The following is a 15884-nucleotide window of genomic DNA, read 5'->3' on the forward strand; positions in this document are numbered from 1 at the left end:
CTATATCAAGGAAACCAGAAGAAAAACATTAGATTTTCTGGTTATATCTAGCACTTTAAGTGTCACCTGATAAAATAAAATAAATGCAAACAAAACCAGAACGCACGGAGGAGGGTACCAGTTATAAACTCGCAGACCCAAGAAAGTGACGAACCATTTTACTGAATTCTTGAAACCCCAATTGGCTTCTTCAAAACTAAAAGTGTGACATGATATTGCAGCAGATAAATCAAAATCAGTTTGCTGCTGCCCATGCGCGTCAAGCTGTACAGTTCGTTAAATACGAGGAAGGAATGCGTCAGTTGTGTGCTACCATTAACTTGATGTGTCGCTACACCTTATTTGGGAGAATGCAAGTTGTAGAAGTTGGCATAATGGCTTTAATATGACATCATGCGGCAAACAATGAGATTGCGAAGCATAACATTATAATTAAATATTCTAAGCGAATTCGCAAGCCACAGTAGAGCTTGATTACACTTTGTAATTGAACGTAGCTAGAATACTTGCAGTTGTCATGTGCCCACTGGATACGAATGTAATGAACACAAGACCTAAAATGGACCAAATTTTCGCGTTGAATTTTCTCGGACTGGTTTTTAAGGCATAAAACACTGAACATACATACAAGAATGAATTACTTATAGATGGCCGCTCATGCGACCAGTGGGTGAGTGGTCAGGAAGCACGACATTATATAAAATTACATACAGACATGTACTCCTTCCTGCCATCACCTATGCAGCCCCTGTGTGGTGGTCTCAAACCCTAATACCACCGTTAAGACCAATGTAAAATCACTGCAAAGGGGAGTTCTGTTAGTTACCACTAACAGCACTGCTCAACTCTTCGGCAACTTCTCGGACGAAGTGCCTAATAAAGAAATGTATTGCCGCGAGGCTTATATTTCATGAGTTGAAGCTTCACCCAAAAAAACTGTGGTCAACGTGCTGCGCAGGCCTCGCCGTTATTCCGTTAAGATTGCGCGCCGCACGAGAATGTTCCAGCTTTGTCGAGAGATAACGCCGCCAACAGCGATATCGCTGGAAAGTTCGACAGCGCCTGTATAAAAGCCGACGCGCTTGACCGCTTGTCAGTTGATCGACGGTCGACGCTCTGTTCGCCGCTACCAGTGCACTGCTGTAGTTTGTCTTTCAGTTTCGCGGCCACAAGTTGGGCCAAATAAACAGTTTCATCTCGGAACTGCTGACTGCTGTCTTCGTCGACGTCACGACCACGTGACATCTGGTGGAGGTGCTGTTCGTCCATGTTCCGGACGCCCCCGTCAAGCCGTGAACCAAGCCCGAGTCGCAAAGAAGACGTCGACGCCAAGGCCGAGCAGCGAGCAAGCCGCAGGCAACAAGGTCTACCGCCAGAGCACGGGCCTCTACCTGAAAAGACCCGGCAACCAAAGACCCTGACTTCGACCACAACGACGATGACAGACGCTGTGCCCCCCGCACCGATCCTTCTCCGGACGCCCAAGGAGCCGCCAACCTTCCGCGGCTCGTCGTTCGAAGGCCTGGAAAGCTGGCTCGAAGCTACGACCGAGTCGCGATTTTCAATGCCTGGACCAGCGAAGACAAGCTGCGGCATGTCTATTTCGCTTTGGAAGACGCCGCTCGGACCTTGTTCGAGAACCAAGAGCGAAGCCTGACAACGTACGACACCTTTCGCACCAGGTTCCTCGCGACATTCACGAGCGTCGTCACGAAAGAGCGTGCTGAGGCTGTGCTCGAGACCCGCGTGCAGATGCCGAAAGAAAACGTGGTGCTCTTCACGGAAGAGATGACAAGGCTGTTCCGTCATGCAGACCCTGTCATGCCCGAGGACAAGAAGGTCCGCTTTCTTATCCGAGGAGTCAAACAGCAGCTCTGCGCCGGGCTGATGCGGAACCCCCCATCAACAGTTCAAGAATTCGTTTCGGAAGAAACGACCAACGAGATGACGCTTGAGATGCGCACCCGGCAGTACAATCGCCGCGCATTTCAAGACAGCGCAGCTGTTCGTGGCCTCGGCCCCGACGACTTCCGCGAAACGATCCGAGCCATCGTGCGAGAGGAGCTGCGAAAGCTTACGCCGTTTGCACAGCCGGAAGTTACGTCGTTTGCTGACGTTGTACGCGAGGAAATTAGTCACTGGGTGTTCCTCAGCCGACACCGCCGCAGCCGCAAGCCATGAGCTATGCGGGTGCAGCCCGACGCAACGCCCCCCCTTCTCGCCCAGGTCAAGACGCTGCGCCACCCCAGCAGTTCCGCCGCCAGGCACCACCACCGCCGCCACCACCGGCGTCATACCGCACGCCAGCCGGCCAGCGATCCGCGCCGAGGAAGACCGACGTTTGGCACGCCCCTGACAACCGCCCGCTCTGCTACTACTGCGGGGAGGCCGGCCACACGTACCGCTGCTGCCAGTACCGACAGATGGGCCTACGCGGATTCGCCATCAACGTGCCGCGCGCGCAGCCAGGCGAACGGCCGCGCGACATCGACGACTACCTCACCGGAACACAGTGGCAAGAACGACGACCCTCCCGACCGCCGTCGCCCGGCCGCTACATGTCGCCGCACCGCCGGCCGTACACGGGCACAAACCGGGGACGGTCGCCCAGCCCGTATCCGGAAAACTAAGGGCAGCAACCGATGGAGGTGCGGTTGCTGTACGACGAACTACCGAAGATCCTCCGCCGCCGACGACGACGCCGCGACGAAACCTTCAGAACACGACGCGAACCAGACAGACCCCTGACGACGAAATCTCGCGGACTGAAGAAGACCCGATGACGCAAAATGGAAGCAGCGGAACACACCGACGCAGCCGTGGCCCCACGCCACGACCTAACTGCAACGCGGGACGACGAACTAGCGACATCGACGTTCTCGTCGACGGGCACAGCGTCACAGATCTCGTCGACACCGGAGCCGACTATTCTGTCTTCAGTGGACCGTTCGCCACCAAGCTGAAGAAAGTAAAGACCGCTTGGAGTGGACCTGAAATCCGGACAGCTGGAGGCCACCTGATAACGCCGATTGGTGTCTGCACGGCGAGAGTCACCATCAATAACCGGACTTATCCTGCGAGCTTTGTAATCCTACAAAATTGCTCTAGGGATGTGATACATGGAATGGACTTCCATGTATCACATCCCTAGAGCAATTTTGTCATCGACCTGAGGTCTGAGTCGATAACGCTAACCTCAGACAAAGCGCTCCCGCCCCACGCGACGCCAGGGAACCATGCATTGAACGTGATAGAAGAGCAGGTGACCGTTCCGCCGCGCTCCAGCGTCATTATTTCTGTCGGCACTGAAAAACCTGCGAACCTTGAAGGCGTAATCGACGGCGATCAGCAACTACTCCTGAACCGTCAAATTTGCGTCGCAAGGGGTATAGCCGAACTGCGCGACGGTAAAGCAAAGGTAGTGCTGACAAACTTCAGCCACGAATATAGGCACCTCAACATTGGTACGACGGTCACCCACATCGACGAATGTGTGGCCGCCAGCAATGCTTTCGCCCTCTTCGATGCTGCCGAACCTGCTTCGACAAATCGAGGCCCCGAACCAGATTTCGACGTCAACCCGAGCCTTCCGAAGGTCACGCAAGACCAGCTGAAAACCCTGCTCCTGCAATACAAGGACTGCTTCTCCTCGTCATCACGAATTCGACAAAGTCCGGTGGCGAAACACCGAAGTATAACGGAGGAAAGTGCGAGGCCCCTCCGTCAGAGCCCCTACAGAGTTTCGACTCGAGAGCGCGACGCGATAAAGAAACAAGTCGACGAGATGCTACGCGACAACGTCATCCAGCCGTCCAAGAGTACGTGGGCGTCGCCCGTGGTGTTAGTGAAGAAGGACGTGTACCCCCTCCAACGGATAGACGACAGCCTGGATCGACTACACAACGCGACGTACTTTTCGTCGATGGACCTCAAGACCGGCTATTGGCAGATCTAAGTAGACGAAGGAGACCGAGAAAAGACCGCTTTTATAACACCCGACGGCCTCTTTGAGTCCAAGGTCATGCCTTTCGGTCTTTGCTCGGCTCCTGCGACGTTCCAGCGGGTCATGGACACCGTGCTGGCCGGATTGAAGTGACAGACGTGCCTTGTGTATTTGGACGACGTCGTTGTGTTTTGCTCGACCTTCGATGAGTATCTCCGGCGGCTTGAGGCAGTACTTCAAGCAATCAAGACCTCTGGACTGACCCTGAAGCCAGAAAAGTGCCGATTCGCGTACAACGAGCTCTTTTTTTCTGGGTCATGTGATCAGCAAGTCTGGAGTGTGCCCAGACCCGCGGAAAACAGCTGCCATCGCCGACTTCGCGACACCCACCGACAAGAAGGCCCTGCGGGGATTTCTCGGCTTATGCGCCTATTACAGACGCTTCGTCAAAAAATTTTCATGCATCGCCGAACCACTGACGCTTCTCACGAAGACTAACGTGGAATTCAGGTGGGAAACGGCGCAAGTGCAAGCATTTGAGGAACTTAAAACCGCGCCTGCAGACGCCACCCATACTTGCGCATTTCGACGATTGCGCCGATACGGAAATACACACCGACGCAAGCAGCGTAGGACTCGGTGCCGTCCTTGTGCAAGAGACTGACGGGCTTCAAAGGTTTATCAGTTATGCTAGCCGGTCATTATCCAAGGCACAAGCCAACTATTCTACAACAGAAAGCGAATGCCTTGCCATCATCTGGGCTACGTCAGTTTTGCCCCTACCTCTATGGAAGGCCCTTTAAAGTTGTGATTGACCATCACGCCTTATGTTGGCTAGCTAACTTGAAGGACCCTTCAGGTTGTCTCGCACGATGGAGTCTGAGGCTTCAAGAATTCGACATTTCCGTCGTGTACAAGTCCGGACGAAAGCACCCTGACGCCGACTGCCTCTCTCGTGCCCCCGTCGCCGCGCCGCCGCAAGACGACGGCGATGACTGCTTCCTCGGAACTATAAGTGCCGACGACTTCGCCAAAAGGCAACGAGCCGACGCGGAACTGTGGGGCCTTATGGAGTACCTCGAGTGCAAGACCACCGTTGTTCCGAAGGTATTCAAGCGAGGACTGCCGTCGTTTTCCTTACGGAAAGGCGTTCTCATGAAGAACTTTTCGCCACTTGGAACCGACTGTCCCACCCTCATCATTGCGACCAGAAGTCCTCCAGGCCCTACACGACGACCCGACGGCTGGACACCACGGTGTTTCCCGCACACTCGCTAGAATACAGGAAAAATACTACTGGCCACGCCTTACTGCCGACGTCGCCCACTACGTCAAGACTTACCGAGATTGCCAGCGACGGAAGACACCGCCGAATAAGCCAGCGGACTTCTGCAGCCAATCGAACCTCCTCACCGGCCGTTCCAGCAAATCGGGATGGACCTACTGGGGCCGTTCCCGACGTCGACTTCCGGCAACAAGTGGATCGTCGTAGCGACTGACTACCTCACCCCCTACGCCCAGACAAATGCCTTGTCCAAAGGCAGTGCCACCGAGGTAGCCAAGTTCTTCGTGGAGAACATCGTCTTGCGTCATGGGGCCCCAGAGGTCCTTATCACAGACAGAGGTACCGCCTTTACTGCGGACCTAACTCAGGCGATCTTCAAGTACAGCGAGACGAGCCACCGCCGCACCACCGCCGGTCCCGCAGACCAATGGCCTCGCCGAGCGTCTAAATAAGACCATCACCGACATGCTCGCCATGTACGTCGACGTTGAGCACAAGACGTGGGACGCCGTCATTCCGTATGTGACCTTCGCTTACAACACGGTCGTGCAAGAAACGACGCAGATGACGCCGTACAAGTTGGTCTACGGAAGGAGCCCGGCGACGACGCTCGACGCCATGCTACCCAACGTCACCGATGAAGCAAATCTCGACGCCGCCGCTTACTTACAACGTGCCGAAGAAGCTCGACAGCTCGCCTGCCTGCGCATCAAGACCCAGCAGCACACCGACAGCCGTCGCTACAATCTTCGACGACGCTTCGTCGAGTACCAACCCGGCGACCGTGTCTGGGTCTAGACGCCAATACGACGACGCGGACCGAGCGAGAAGCTTCTTCGACGATACTTCGGACCGTACAGGGTACTTCGACGTCTCGGCGCACTCGACTACGAGGTTGTCCCCGACGGCATCACGAACTCTCAGAGGTGCCGAGCTCGACCCGAGGTCGTGCATGTGGTGCACCTTGAACCATACTATGCTCGTTAGCGCACCTGAGGATTCTAATGTTTGCTTTCTTTATTAGTTTTCTTTAGTATTGCATGTATTCATGTTCTGTTTTTAAGCATCGGGATGATGCTTTTTCAGAGGGGGGCATTGCCGCGAGTCTTAGATTTCATGAGTTGAAGCTTCACCCACAAAGATTGTGGGCAACGCGCTGCGCAGAAATCGCCGTGATGTGTAGGAAGCTTCGCGATTGTTTTGGAACAATCCGTTAAGATTGCGCGCCGCACGAGAATGTTCCAGCTTTGTCGAGAGATAACGCCGCCAACAGCGATATCGCTGGAAAGTTCGATAGCGCCTGTATAAAAGCCGACGCGCTTGACTGCTTGTCATTTGATCGACGGTCGACGCTCTGTTCGCCGCTATCAGTGTATTGCTGTAGTTCGACTTTCAGTTTCCCGGCCTCAAGTTCGGCCAAATAAACAGTTTCATCTCGGAAGTGCTGACTGCTGTCTTCTTCGACGTCACGACCACGTGACAGTATGTAGTGCTTCAGAATATGCATTTGCTCTTGAAACAATTTACGGGGCCATGAACTTTTGCGTCCGTGTCAAAAGACTAGGCTTGCGAATGAATACGTACCAACTATTTCAGGTCTTTGTTATTCTGTGCGTTGACATGCCGCTTTGTTCAATAACGGGAGCTTTATACACAACAGATCTGTGTGCTCTCCGTGAGTATTCTGAATGAGGCTCAAGAAGGTAGGCTACTCCCGAAACAAGGTGTCTATCAAGGTGCAGCACCCATATGTCCTTCCGCACCAGTCATGTGCTAAGCAGGGCCTGTTCATACAATTGACGAAGCAAAGCAGCACCATTCAACGAACCACAATTTTGGTGTCGATAAGTCTGAACCAAAGAAAACATCTTTAAAACTATACACAAGCAATGTCTATTCAGATATTCGCCTTGCGTGTCTGTAACCGTCAGCGTTCCAATTCGTGAGAATTCAGAATATCACACCCGGTTTGATACACACTAGGCATGCATGACGGGCTCTGCACAGACGTTTCACCAAAGTGTTCGCTCCTGCACTACTCTGCTTGAACCAGCTTGGGTGCCCTCAATAAATGATGCTCACGTTGCTTGACAGGCGTTGTTTCTTGCCATTCGATGCCTCTTTCGTCGCCTGGAGAAAGGCTACAAGATGTGTTCAGAAAAGTACGCCGGTACACGTCCGCCGGTCACCTTGAAGTTCACTGGAAGAAAAAGATATATTTTGCTACCCGAGCCCCCAGACCATGACAGTGATCTTAGTTTCACGAAAAAAAATTTGCCTTCGTCTCCACTCCGAGAAAGCCGATTTTCGCGAATATCGCGAAGGTGGCATTTCGAAGAGATGCCGCCACGAAACTATTGTATTAGTGGATATTCAAATTTCTCTTGACATCCTATGGATAGCGTGGATTTACGAAGTGATGTTGCCTTGCAGGCTTGGAGCTCTTTTTTTTTCAGTATTAAAAGCGCAAATACCGCAGAATGTAAAATAATGCCCCTATTCAGACATTTTTTCGCCGGGTCTATATTGGTGAGAATTTTCAAAACCTGCCAGGGGGTGCTGCAAATCACGTTAAGAATTGTGCCAAATGGAAGCGTGCAAGATGATTTGAAACATAAACCAAAATGCTCATGTATGGGCATGTCTCTGAAAGTGGAATATTTTGAGAATGATTTTAAAAATGGCCACCTTCGATTTTCTTTAAACTCCCCAGTATTATAGCCAAGCGGGGGCGCTAGCTCAATCCATAATAAAAAAAAAGACATGTTTCATTATTTTTGAGATTGAAGTTACAAAGCCACGAAATTGGCCAAACTGACATCAATTGGGAACCACTTAAGTGAGGAAGCATTTGGCTATAGTTGCCATGGTCTTGATTTTTACATCGTAAATATGCTCTCGCGTGTTCAAGAAAAAAAAAGTAATAGTTACTTGTACATATGCGTGATTTCCCGCGTCGAAGTAGTGTTCCTGGTGAAATCTCTTACAAAATGTGCACTGGAATGAGATTTTGTATAGAACGGTTTCTTCAGACCTAATTCACGCAGTCGGGGCGCAGGCATTGAAAAACCAGTGGGTCGAGGCTAAAATTAACCTCGAGACAGTCTCCTCGATACCTGATGGGGGTACATAAAAAGCAAGGTTGGCGTTGTCTCAAGAATAATAATGTTGTGGAATACTTTCGTTATGCTTGCAAGGCGGCATGCTCCTAACTATCTTCTGTACAATTCGCGCCAACTGCATTCTCCTTGTGCCGTCGGCATTGCGTCCAGCGGTCCTACCAGCCGTGAATGACGACGTTTTTAGCGCCCTCAAATGTAAGTTGAACGAATTATCAAAGGTTGCTTTGCTCACGGACATCGATTGAACAGGCTGTCGGTGACTGCGATGGATGTTCAGCGACAAAAAGAGCATATCGTTTCAACAAGAAAAAAAATCTTCAACGAAAAAGCGGCAGCCACGGAGAAAATGCGAGCATTTGATGCAGCGTAAGCTTTTTATCTTTTCTTTTCGCACCAACTAAGAAGCACATTGGAAGGGGCGAGGGTGACAGCATGATGAAGGATCGAGATATAAGACTGACTCACTCGAAGCGGCCGCTGTTTCGTAGTTTTTTTTTTATACTGTATGCCCCTCACATCATTTAACGTCCATAGCAGTCATGGATGGCCTCCTCAAACTTGACCTTCGTGCTCTGAGCAGCCTTTGATAATTCATCCAACTCACATTTCAGGGCACTACAAGCGCTGCGCGCGAGGCAGTCGCGTGGTATTTTTTTTCTAAATTTTGCGCTTTGAACAAAGGCCGGAAAAAAATCAAGGAGGGGAGTTATCTTACCACAAATTGAAAAATTCAATGTTCCTTAACAAACGCCACAACTTTTTGATTGATTGTTCTCTGTAGTTACTATTTAAAAAGTTCATTGAGCAACCTTTTTTAATTGTCGAGCTTTGCGGATTGGAATAATATTCAGGCGTGCTCTATATGGCTCAGAACAATTATGCGCTAATTGAAGACGCGTAGCGCACATGCTTAATTTTTGGATACTTGGTGTTTTTATCTAAAACACCCTTTTATAAGGCGCAACGTTCCGCCTACGATCGCAGTTTTGTCTTTACAAGTGCGACGGCCGCCTGATTCATCGTCACTACCACGTGACAGTGTGAAGTACTGCATCTTATCATGACATGATGCAAAGTATCTTCGGTCAGCCTTCTCTGTGCTATTTTATATTTGCTTCCAGAAGCTACTCACAGCCCTGCTATATTAAAACACTTTGGTGAAACTTTTTTTTCAGATGAAGTGATAATGAAGTACCAGCAGAATCTGGTGACCCGCCGTTACACAATCACCGCTGTGAGTACAGCAACGTATGCGGAGACTACCAAACTTCTCCTCAAAATTCATCGAGAAGCGCTTTAGGGAGATGCACCCTGCGTTTGGTATTTCCCTGATTTCAGCCGGGACAAGCAAGTGACGACCGCACGAGGTGCGATGTACATGAAACTATGGTTGCTGATTGTCGCATTGTGTTTGTCACCCTATAAAATGTAAATTATTGACGCAGGACAGTCGCTGCCTCGTTTGCACATTCCCATGTTTGTTAAATTTACCATACCGCCAAATTTAGTCTGTACCCATGATAAGCATGCGAACTCTCCCAATGCGCCCGAAACTCCCAATTTCAAACCTCCCATTTGCAAAAGTGTAGCCATAATGTTCGTGACCGCATTGGAATGCCCATCGTGAGCTAGGTAGCTAGGCGAAGTAAGATTTGATGCCAAGCTATTTAAGTTGAGGGATCTGTGTTGCATCACCGGGAAGAAATAATCTAGGAGAGAGGGTTAAGGCGCGCAGGTGGCCCTTGTGAGTAAATGCTCCGTTGAGCTTGTTGGTCTGGTCAACAGAAACGCAGCGTTATTGCCTAAGTACGCTAGCGCGTGTGCATGCGCTGCCGTAAAATACATGCCTGCACAAACGGGTGCTTCGGGAGATACATGCCAAGTTTTTCGGATTATGCGCACATTGTACGAATTTTGACACCTTCGTACATTTGTAAAATGGACAAGGAAACATCCCGTGAAGTGTATAAAAACGTAGTTTTGCGGGACGGCTGTACAGCTTTTAGCGTGAAATTTAATTTTTTTTTTCTGGCCACATACGAACGCCAGCCCAGTTGGGTTGCATTTGCATGTGGTAACGCCATTTTCACCGGCATCTCTCGGATATGTGAACAACATATTCGGGAATATGTCTTCTAGTCGATTGCGAAGTGTGATCTCTATGCGACCACAACGTCGCCGTGTATTACACCGTGGAGCAAAGAAAAGTTAGGAAAGATCATTGCGCACTGCGAATGAAGCCTCCTGCGCCGACCCAATACGCGATAAGAATGTCTGAGTGCGTGGTAGGTGTCAGTAGTCTCGGTTAGCTTCTGTTTTTGAACCCCTCTGTGGGCCGGCCGAATTGCGCGCTTCGATTAAAACCTGCCGGGCAAAAACCCTATACTGCCCGCAAACATTTCCTTCATGACCTTGACACAAAAGGTCAGGTGTTGGGCGAGCGCTGCTGGCTTCGCGGAGCGTAGCGTACCAGCCTGGGTGCGTGACGTAATAGCCCATGCAAGAGTTTCTTCCTAAATGTGCCGCACACCTTGTACCGACTCGCATGCCAGGTGCTCGAGGCTTAGCAAGCATGGCACTGCAGTACGACAGCTTGTCTGGTTGACAGGCCCGTGCTACTACATGTGTTTCCGACGCCAGTTATGTGCTTATGGGCTCTACAATACAGCTTTTGATTTTATGGTATTATTTTCGGCTCTGTGGATACCATTCGCATCAGAGTAAGGTTACTGAAACTCTCTTGGTTTTCTGTCAAACAAGGCTCATGTAAAAAGCAGCAGGGAAAACAACATCTTCATGTGTTTGTTAAGCGCTACAGCAAGGTATTCTGTCGCATTGTGCAATCCGAGAAAAGGTAGCATTTTGCGTTCTGTGCGATGTATGTCTGCGGCGTCGGCATCTCGCGTGGAGGCAGAACCGAAGTTATTGCCTACATTGCATCCGGGAAACACGTGAGTCACATTCAGTGTCGACATAACTAGCAGCAAGTAGGAGAGCATGTCTAAAAGCGAAACCCATATAATGACGTGATCCCAGCGGAACGTCTCTTTACTAGTTTTCTGCTTGAAGATAGCCCTCCATTCACTGTCGCGCACCATGTGGGTCAGTAGTACGGAAATATATTCCCCACTTCTGATGCCGCAGAGTGTTAATTATTGCTGGTGCAAATGTCGGCGAGATGGCCAGCCATGCTTAGCCGCGCATGGTGAGTTGCTCGAAATAAAACATTTATCCGTTGCAATTAACGGTAGTAATGAGTGAGTTCCTCGAAATAAAACATTTATCGCTTGCTATTAACGGTAGCAATGAAATACCCCTGTCACACTGGAAGCGTTAATGTCAGTATGTCACATTGCATCCAAGAAACATGTGAGTCACGTTCGGTGCCATTCAATCTGCGATGGCGCCACGCTGGGAAAAGTAGTGCCATTCGTTCGTGTTATCAATGTCGATAATTCAGACAGGAAATCGCCGGAAAATTTAAGGCAGGTAAATGTAGACTGGTAGAAAAGTAATGATATATATTTTAAAGACATATGGAAAGTCGCTCACTAAATAAACACGGAAAAAAATTTATATCCCAGAATATCTGGCTATCATTAGCCGCGATGACGCTTAGCCAGTAGCCACAACCGACGGAATGTATACAACGAACATGCCTGACATGGCACTTCTGCTGATCAACGAGGCTAAGCTGCAGCAAGTAAATCATTTAGTTGGTTGCACTTGGTGTTGCGGGAAAATTGCATCAGGCAGTCGTAGGAACGCGACGTGCACGCCACACCGTCGTATGCAGACAATACCTCCGAGGTAAACGTAATCCTGCGCACTCGTACCTTGGAAAGCCGCATTAAAATAGAAGAGTGCCAGACACTTATTTGACGAGCTCTATTGCAAACAGTTAGATATTTGCACTGCCTGCTAATGCACGCCAGCCGAAAACACCAGTGGTTTCACCTGGAGAGAAACAATAGAACTTCTTACGGAAAATGATCCATCAGTACAGTTAAGCCTGAGGAGTGAATATCAAGTTTCCCAAATTTCATCTGGCATAAGTTTATAAATAAAAAAACAAGACCAATATGGCAAGGCAGTAGAGGGTGAAAATGTGTGCTCTGAAGGTGCCGTTGAGTAAAGGCTACGACAGCGAAAAAGTAAGGAGGATTCTCAGATTACCTTGCCTGCCTGCGCCTCAGACATTTGTCCGCTCACAAACTTGTGATACCGAAATAACTATAGCTTTATGTGAAAAAGTTTCAAAGTGGTAATACGCAGTTTAAATTGAAAGAAATAGCCATATTGCAGCGTCACTGTCGATGAAATGTCGATCCAGCAAAAAGCGTTTACAATGGTCAACTGGGCAAAATTTGGCGACTCGCGGACTTCCATTCCTAGGTTGAAGGAGAGCGCCTGTGTTTTGTCTTCTCCTATATCCTCCTTACGTTTGCGCAGTGCAAACACATCGCTAGCCGAAAGGCTCCTTTGCGTTGCATAGCGTGAACTTTCCAGGCCATACTTTATTGCAGGTGCATAGTTCCTCACAAAAATCTTAAGGGCGATCTGCTGCCATTCACGTGCAGTTTCGGATTCTCGCGCATGGCCGTGCGTTTGTAGGCCGGCCGTTTGCTTACGCTTTATTTTTTTTATGTAGTTCAAGTTTTAAAAATCCCTGAATCTTGTCTCAACTGAAAACTCAATGTTATTCGCAGTAGCAGGAAAGCGAAATTAACGGTTCCCACGCGACAGATTATACATGTCACTCATAAATTCTCACGCTGGTTTCCTTTGAAGCACAAACTTATCCCGTGTTCTAAAAAAATAAGGCCCGCGTAATAGTCATCATCGTAAAAAGCATGAGGTGTCCCGATGGAAAGAAAGAAAACAGCTTTGGCGACAGCTTAGTGACGCACGCTTGTAAATTGTACTGTTTTCTTCTTAGAATAACTTGTGTTCTGTAGGAGCGTTAACTGCAAGAGCACCCTTATTGGCACGTCATCTAGCGTGTGTTACACATTATAATCTATAATGGCGTTCCAGGGAAGGCAAGTAAACTATATTGACCCATAAAACGAATGCGCCCAGCCTGTTGGCCGCCTGCGCGAGAGGGTATCATTTACCTATGTTTAGCACCACAGTGGAGAGAGCAATAACTAGCGCTCGCAGAGCCCCTTGAGAGTTATCGAACCACTAAAGTGCTCCGCACTTTAGTGCTTCGATCTGTGAGCGTGGTCACGCGACAGGAGCACTAAAGTGCTCCTGTAGCGTGACCACGCTAATAGTAAAGCACTCAATACACGTCATAACTAGCATAGCAATGCCCAAGCACGGATTAAAATGAACGCAGAATGTCTAAAAAATTATATTTAACAGAAAAAGTCAAGAAGTAATCGCATTAATTAACATAAAATCGCTGAAACGTTTCCGAAGCAGGGGACTGACTCAGAGGGCGCGCAAGAAAGGGCGCCTCCTTCTTGCCGTGCGAGCGAATGCCGCTTCTCCTGCGCCGCCTCTGCGTCGGCGCCGCGCCGGCGCGGCGCTGCGTGCCTACGTGACTACACCTGCTGGGAGAAACAACCTGACGGAACTCGCTGCAGGCGACGCGCAACTGCCGTAATAAGCAGGAAGTCGATAAAGCGCAGCAAAAAGGGCCGCACATTTCCCAAACCGAATTTGTGAATCTGCCTGACAAGATTCTACTCGTGCTGGGGAAACCCTACATACTTACTCAAAGACTCGCGTCATTGACGCTTTGCTAAATGAAGCAATGAGAACTGTATGAACGCAAAGCGCTAGGTGCCCGTGCGGCGCACTTTCTCAGGTTTCACGGTTGTGGAGCTGCCGTACGTCTTTCTTTTTATTGCGATAGCAATTATATGGACAGTCTCGGCTGGTTTTTGCCGTCGCCGCCGTCATGCTGCGTATATGTATAAGTATGTATATATACATCAATATCCCAAAGAAAAATAAATCAGAAAAATGCTTCCGAAGCGCGGAATCGAACCAGTGACCTCGCACTTCGCAGCGCGGTGTGCTAAGCACTACTCCACAGAGCGCATATCCCTCTGGTAGCTAACGGCGAGCGTTATATACACACCCTTTACCGTTTGCAGTCCTCCGAGATGGAGGCGCTTATAAGCGCTTCTTCATTACCAGCGAGGTGGCGCTAGGAGCGCGACGGGCGCACTTAAAGCCGTCGGCCAGCTCTCTCGCTTTTTCTAATATTTGCGCAGGGAGAACCTTGCCCTTCCGCTGTCTGGTCGCGCGGGCGCTCGAAAAAGCTACCGCAGTGTCCATGATTCCCAGCAGATGGAGCTACGTGGTAGCTCTCACCGCGCGTCGCGTACGTGTAGGTAAAAGCGTTTCAGATGTCGCGCACGTAACGTACGTGTACTTTTCACGTTTGCGTACGTGATGTCCCTACGTACGTGAAATTAAAACTGTCTGGTAGCTGCCGGGTAGTGATGGACGCACGGTAATTGCAGCGCGTCCATCACGGGCCGCTTTTCTTGCTATCGCATTCTTTTTTTCTTTTTAGAGAGAGGGGCTTTGCTCCGGATCATTCCGAGATTTACTCAAAAAGTACGGGCTGACGCAGTAGAAAATGGTATCATATTTCACAACGTCATATGGGAACTCAATTCAGCGGGATTGTTTAAGTGATGCTCGTGTGAGCGCGTGAACTCTATCCCATCTTCTTTAAGGCTTTACTTAAGGGTGTGAGGGGATCACCCTCACACCTAGCTCACGAGCGTGGGTGGCTTTGCGAAAGAAGCAGGTTTCGATCAGGCGCGATGCGCCTAATACGGCCGCCACCTGGTATGCACCGCGCCAGCAAACCACCTTTTCTATACATAACATGCAGTTATTAGTTTGGCTTCCATCACAGGTCTCTTTCATGCTAGACACTTGACAGTCGTAATCGCTTTTGGTGAGAGGTCGGTTTAGGTATCGCTATATATTTAAGCGACCTCAGTTTTGCTCGGAAAAGACGTTGTATCCAATCTGTCGCCGCTGGCGGCGAGGGAATCGACCACACGCTGTATGAAGTTTTGCTGTCGCGGATGGGCCCATCAGTCGCGCAGAAAGCTTGTTATGGCGCAATAGTGTGCTGCTAAATTACCATCCATTATACTCGCGGAATTCACAAACACGCTGAACAATACGTTGAAATGCGCGGTAGTTACCGCTCCGTCCGACTTCGTTTACTGTCGCATTCATTCCTGTCGGAGCTTGACATCCTTTGAAAACACGTATAAAACCCGAGCGCTTTGGCTTCAGGTTGCTGTTGTAGCATCCTAGCACGCAGCACGTGAACCCAACCATCGCGATTCATCCAAATACTGCCGCTAAAGCTCGATGATGCAGATCGCCGATGCACCAGCGCCCAGTTGGAGCGAGCCAATGAGCCCACTGCGCCCAGATGGAGTGAGCCAATGCTCTTCCGATGTAAGCCGGCCTGTGTAACACTCACAAAGCCTGCCCTTGAAAGGATTTGGCCACCGATGCCGCGAGGAAATGTGGCAATTTTTGTACC

Source organism: Rhipicephalus sanguineus, chromosome 6, assembly GCF_013339695.2.
Source record: "Rhipicephalus sanguineus isolate Rsan-2018 chromosome 6, BIME_Rsan_1.4, whole genome shotgun sequence".
NCBI lineage: Eukaryota > Metazoa > Arthropoda > Arachnida > Ixodida > Ixodidae > Rhipicephalus > Rhipicephalus sanguineus.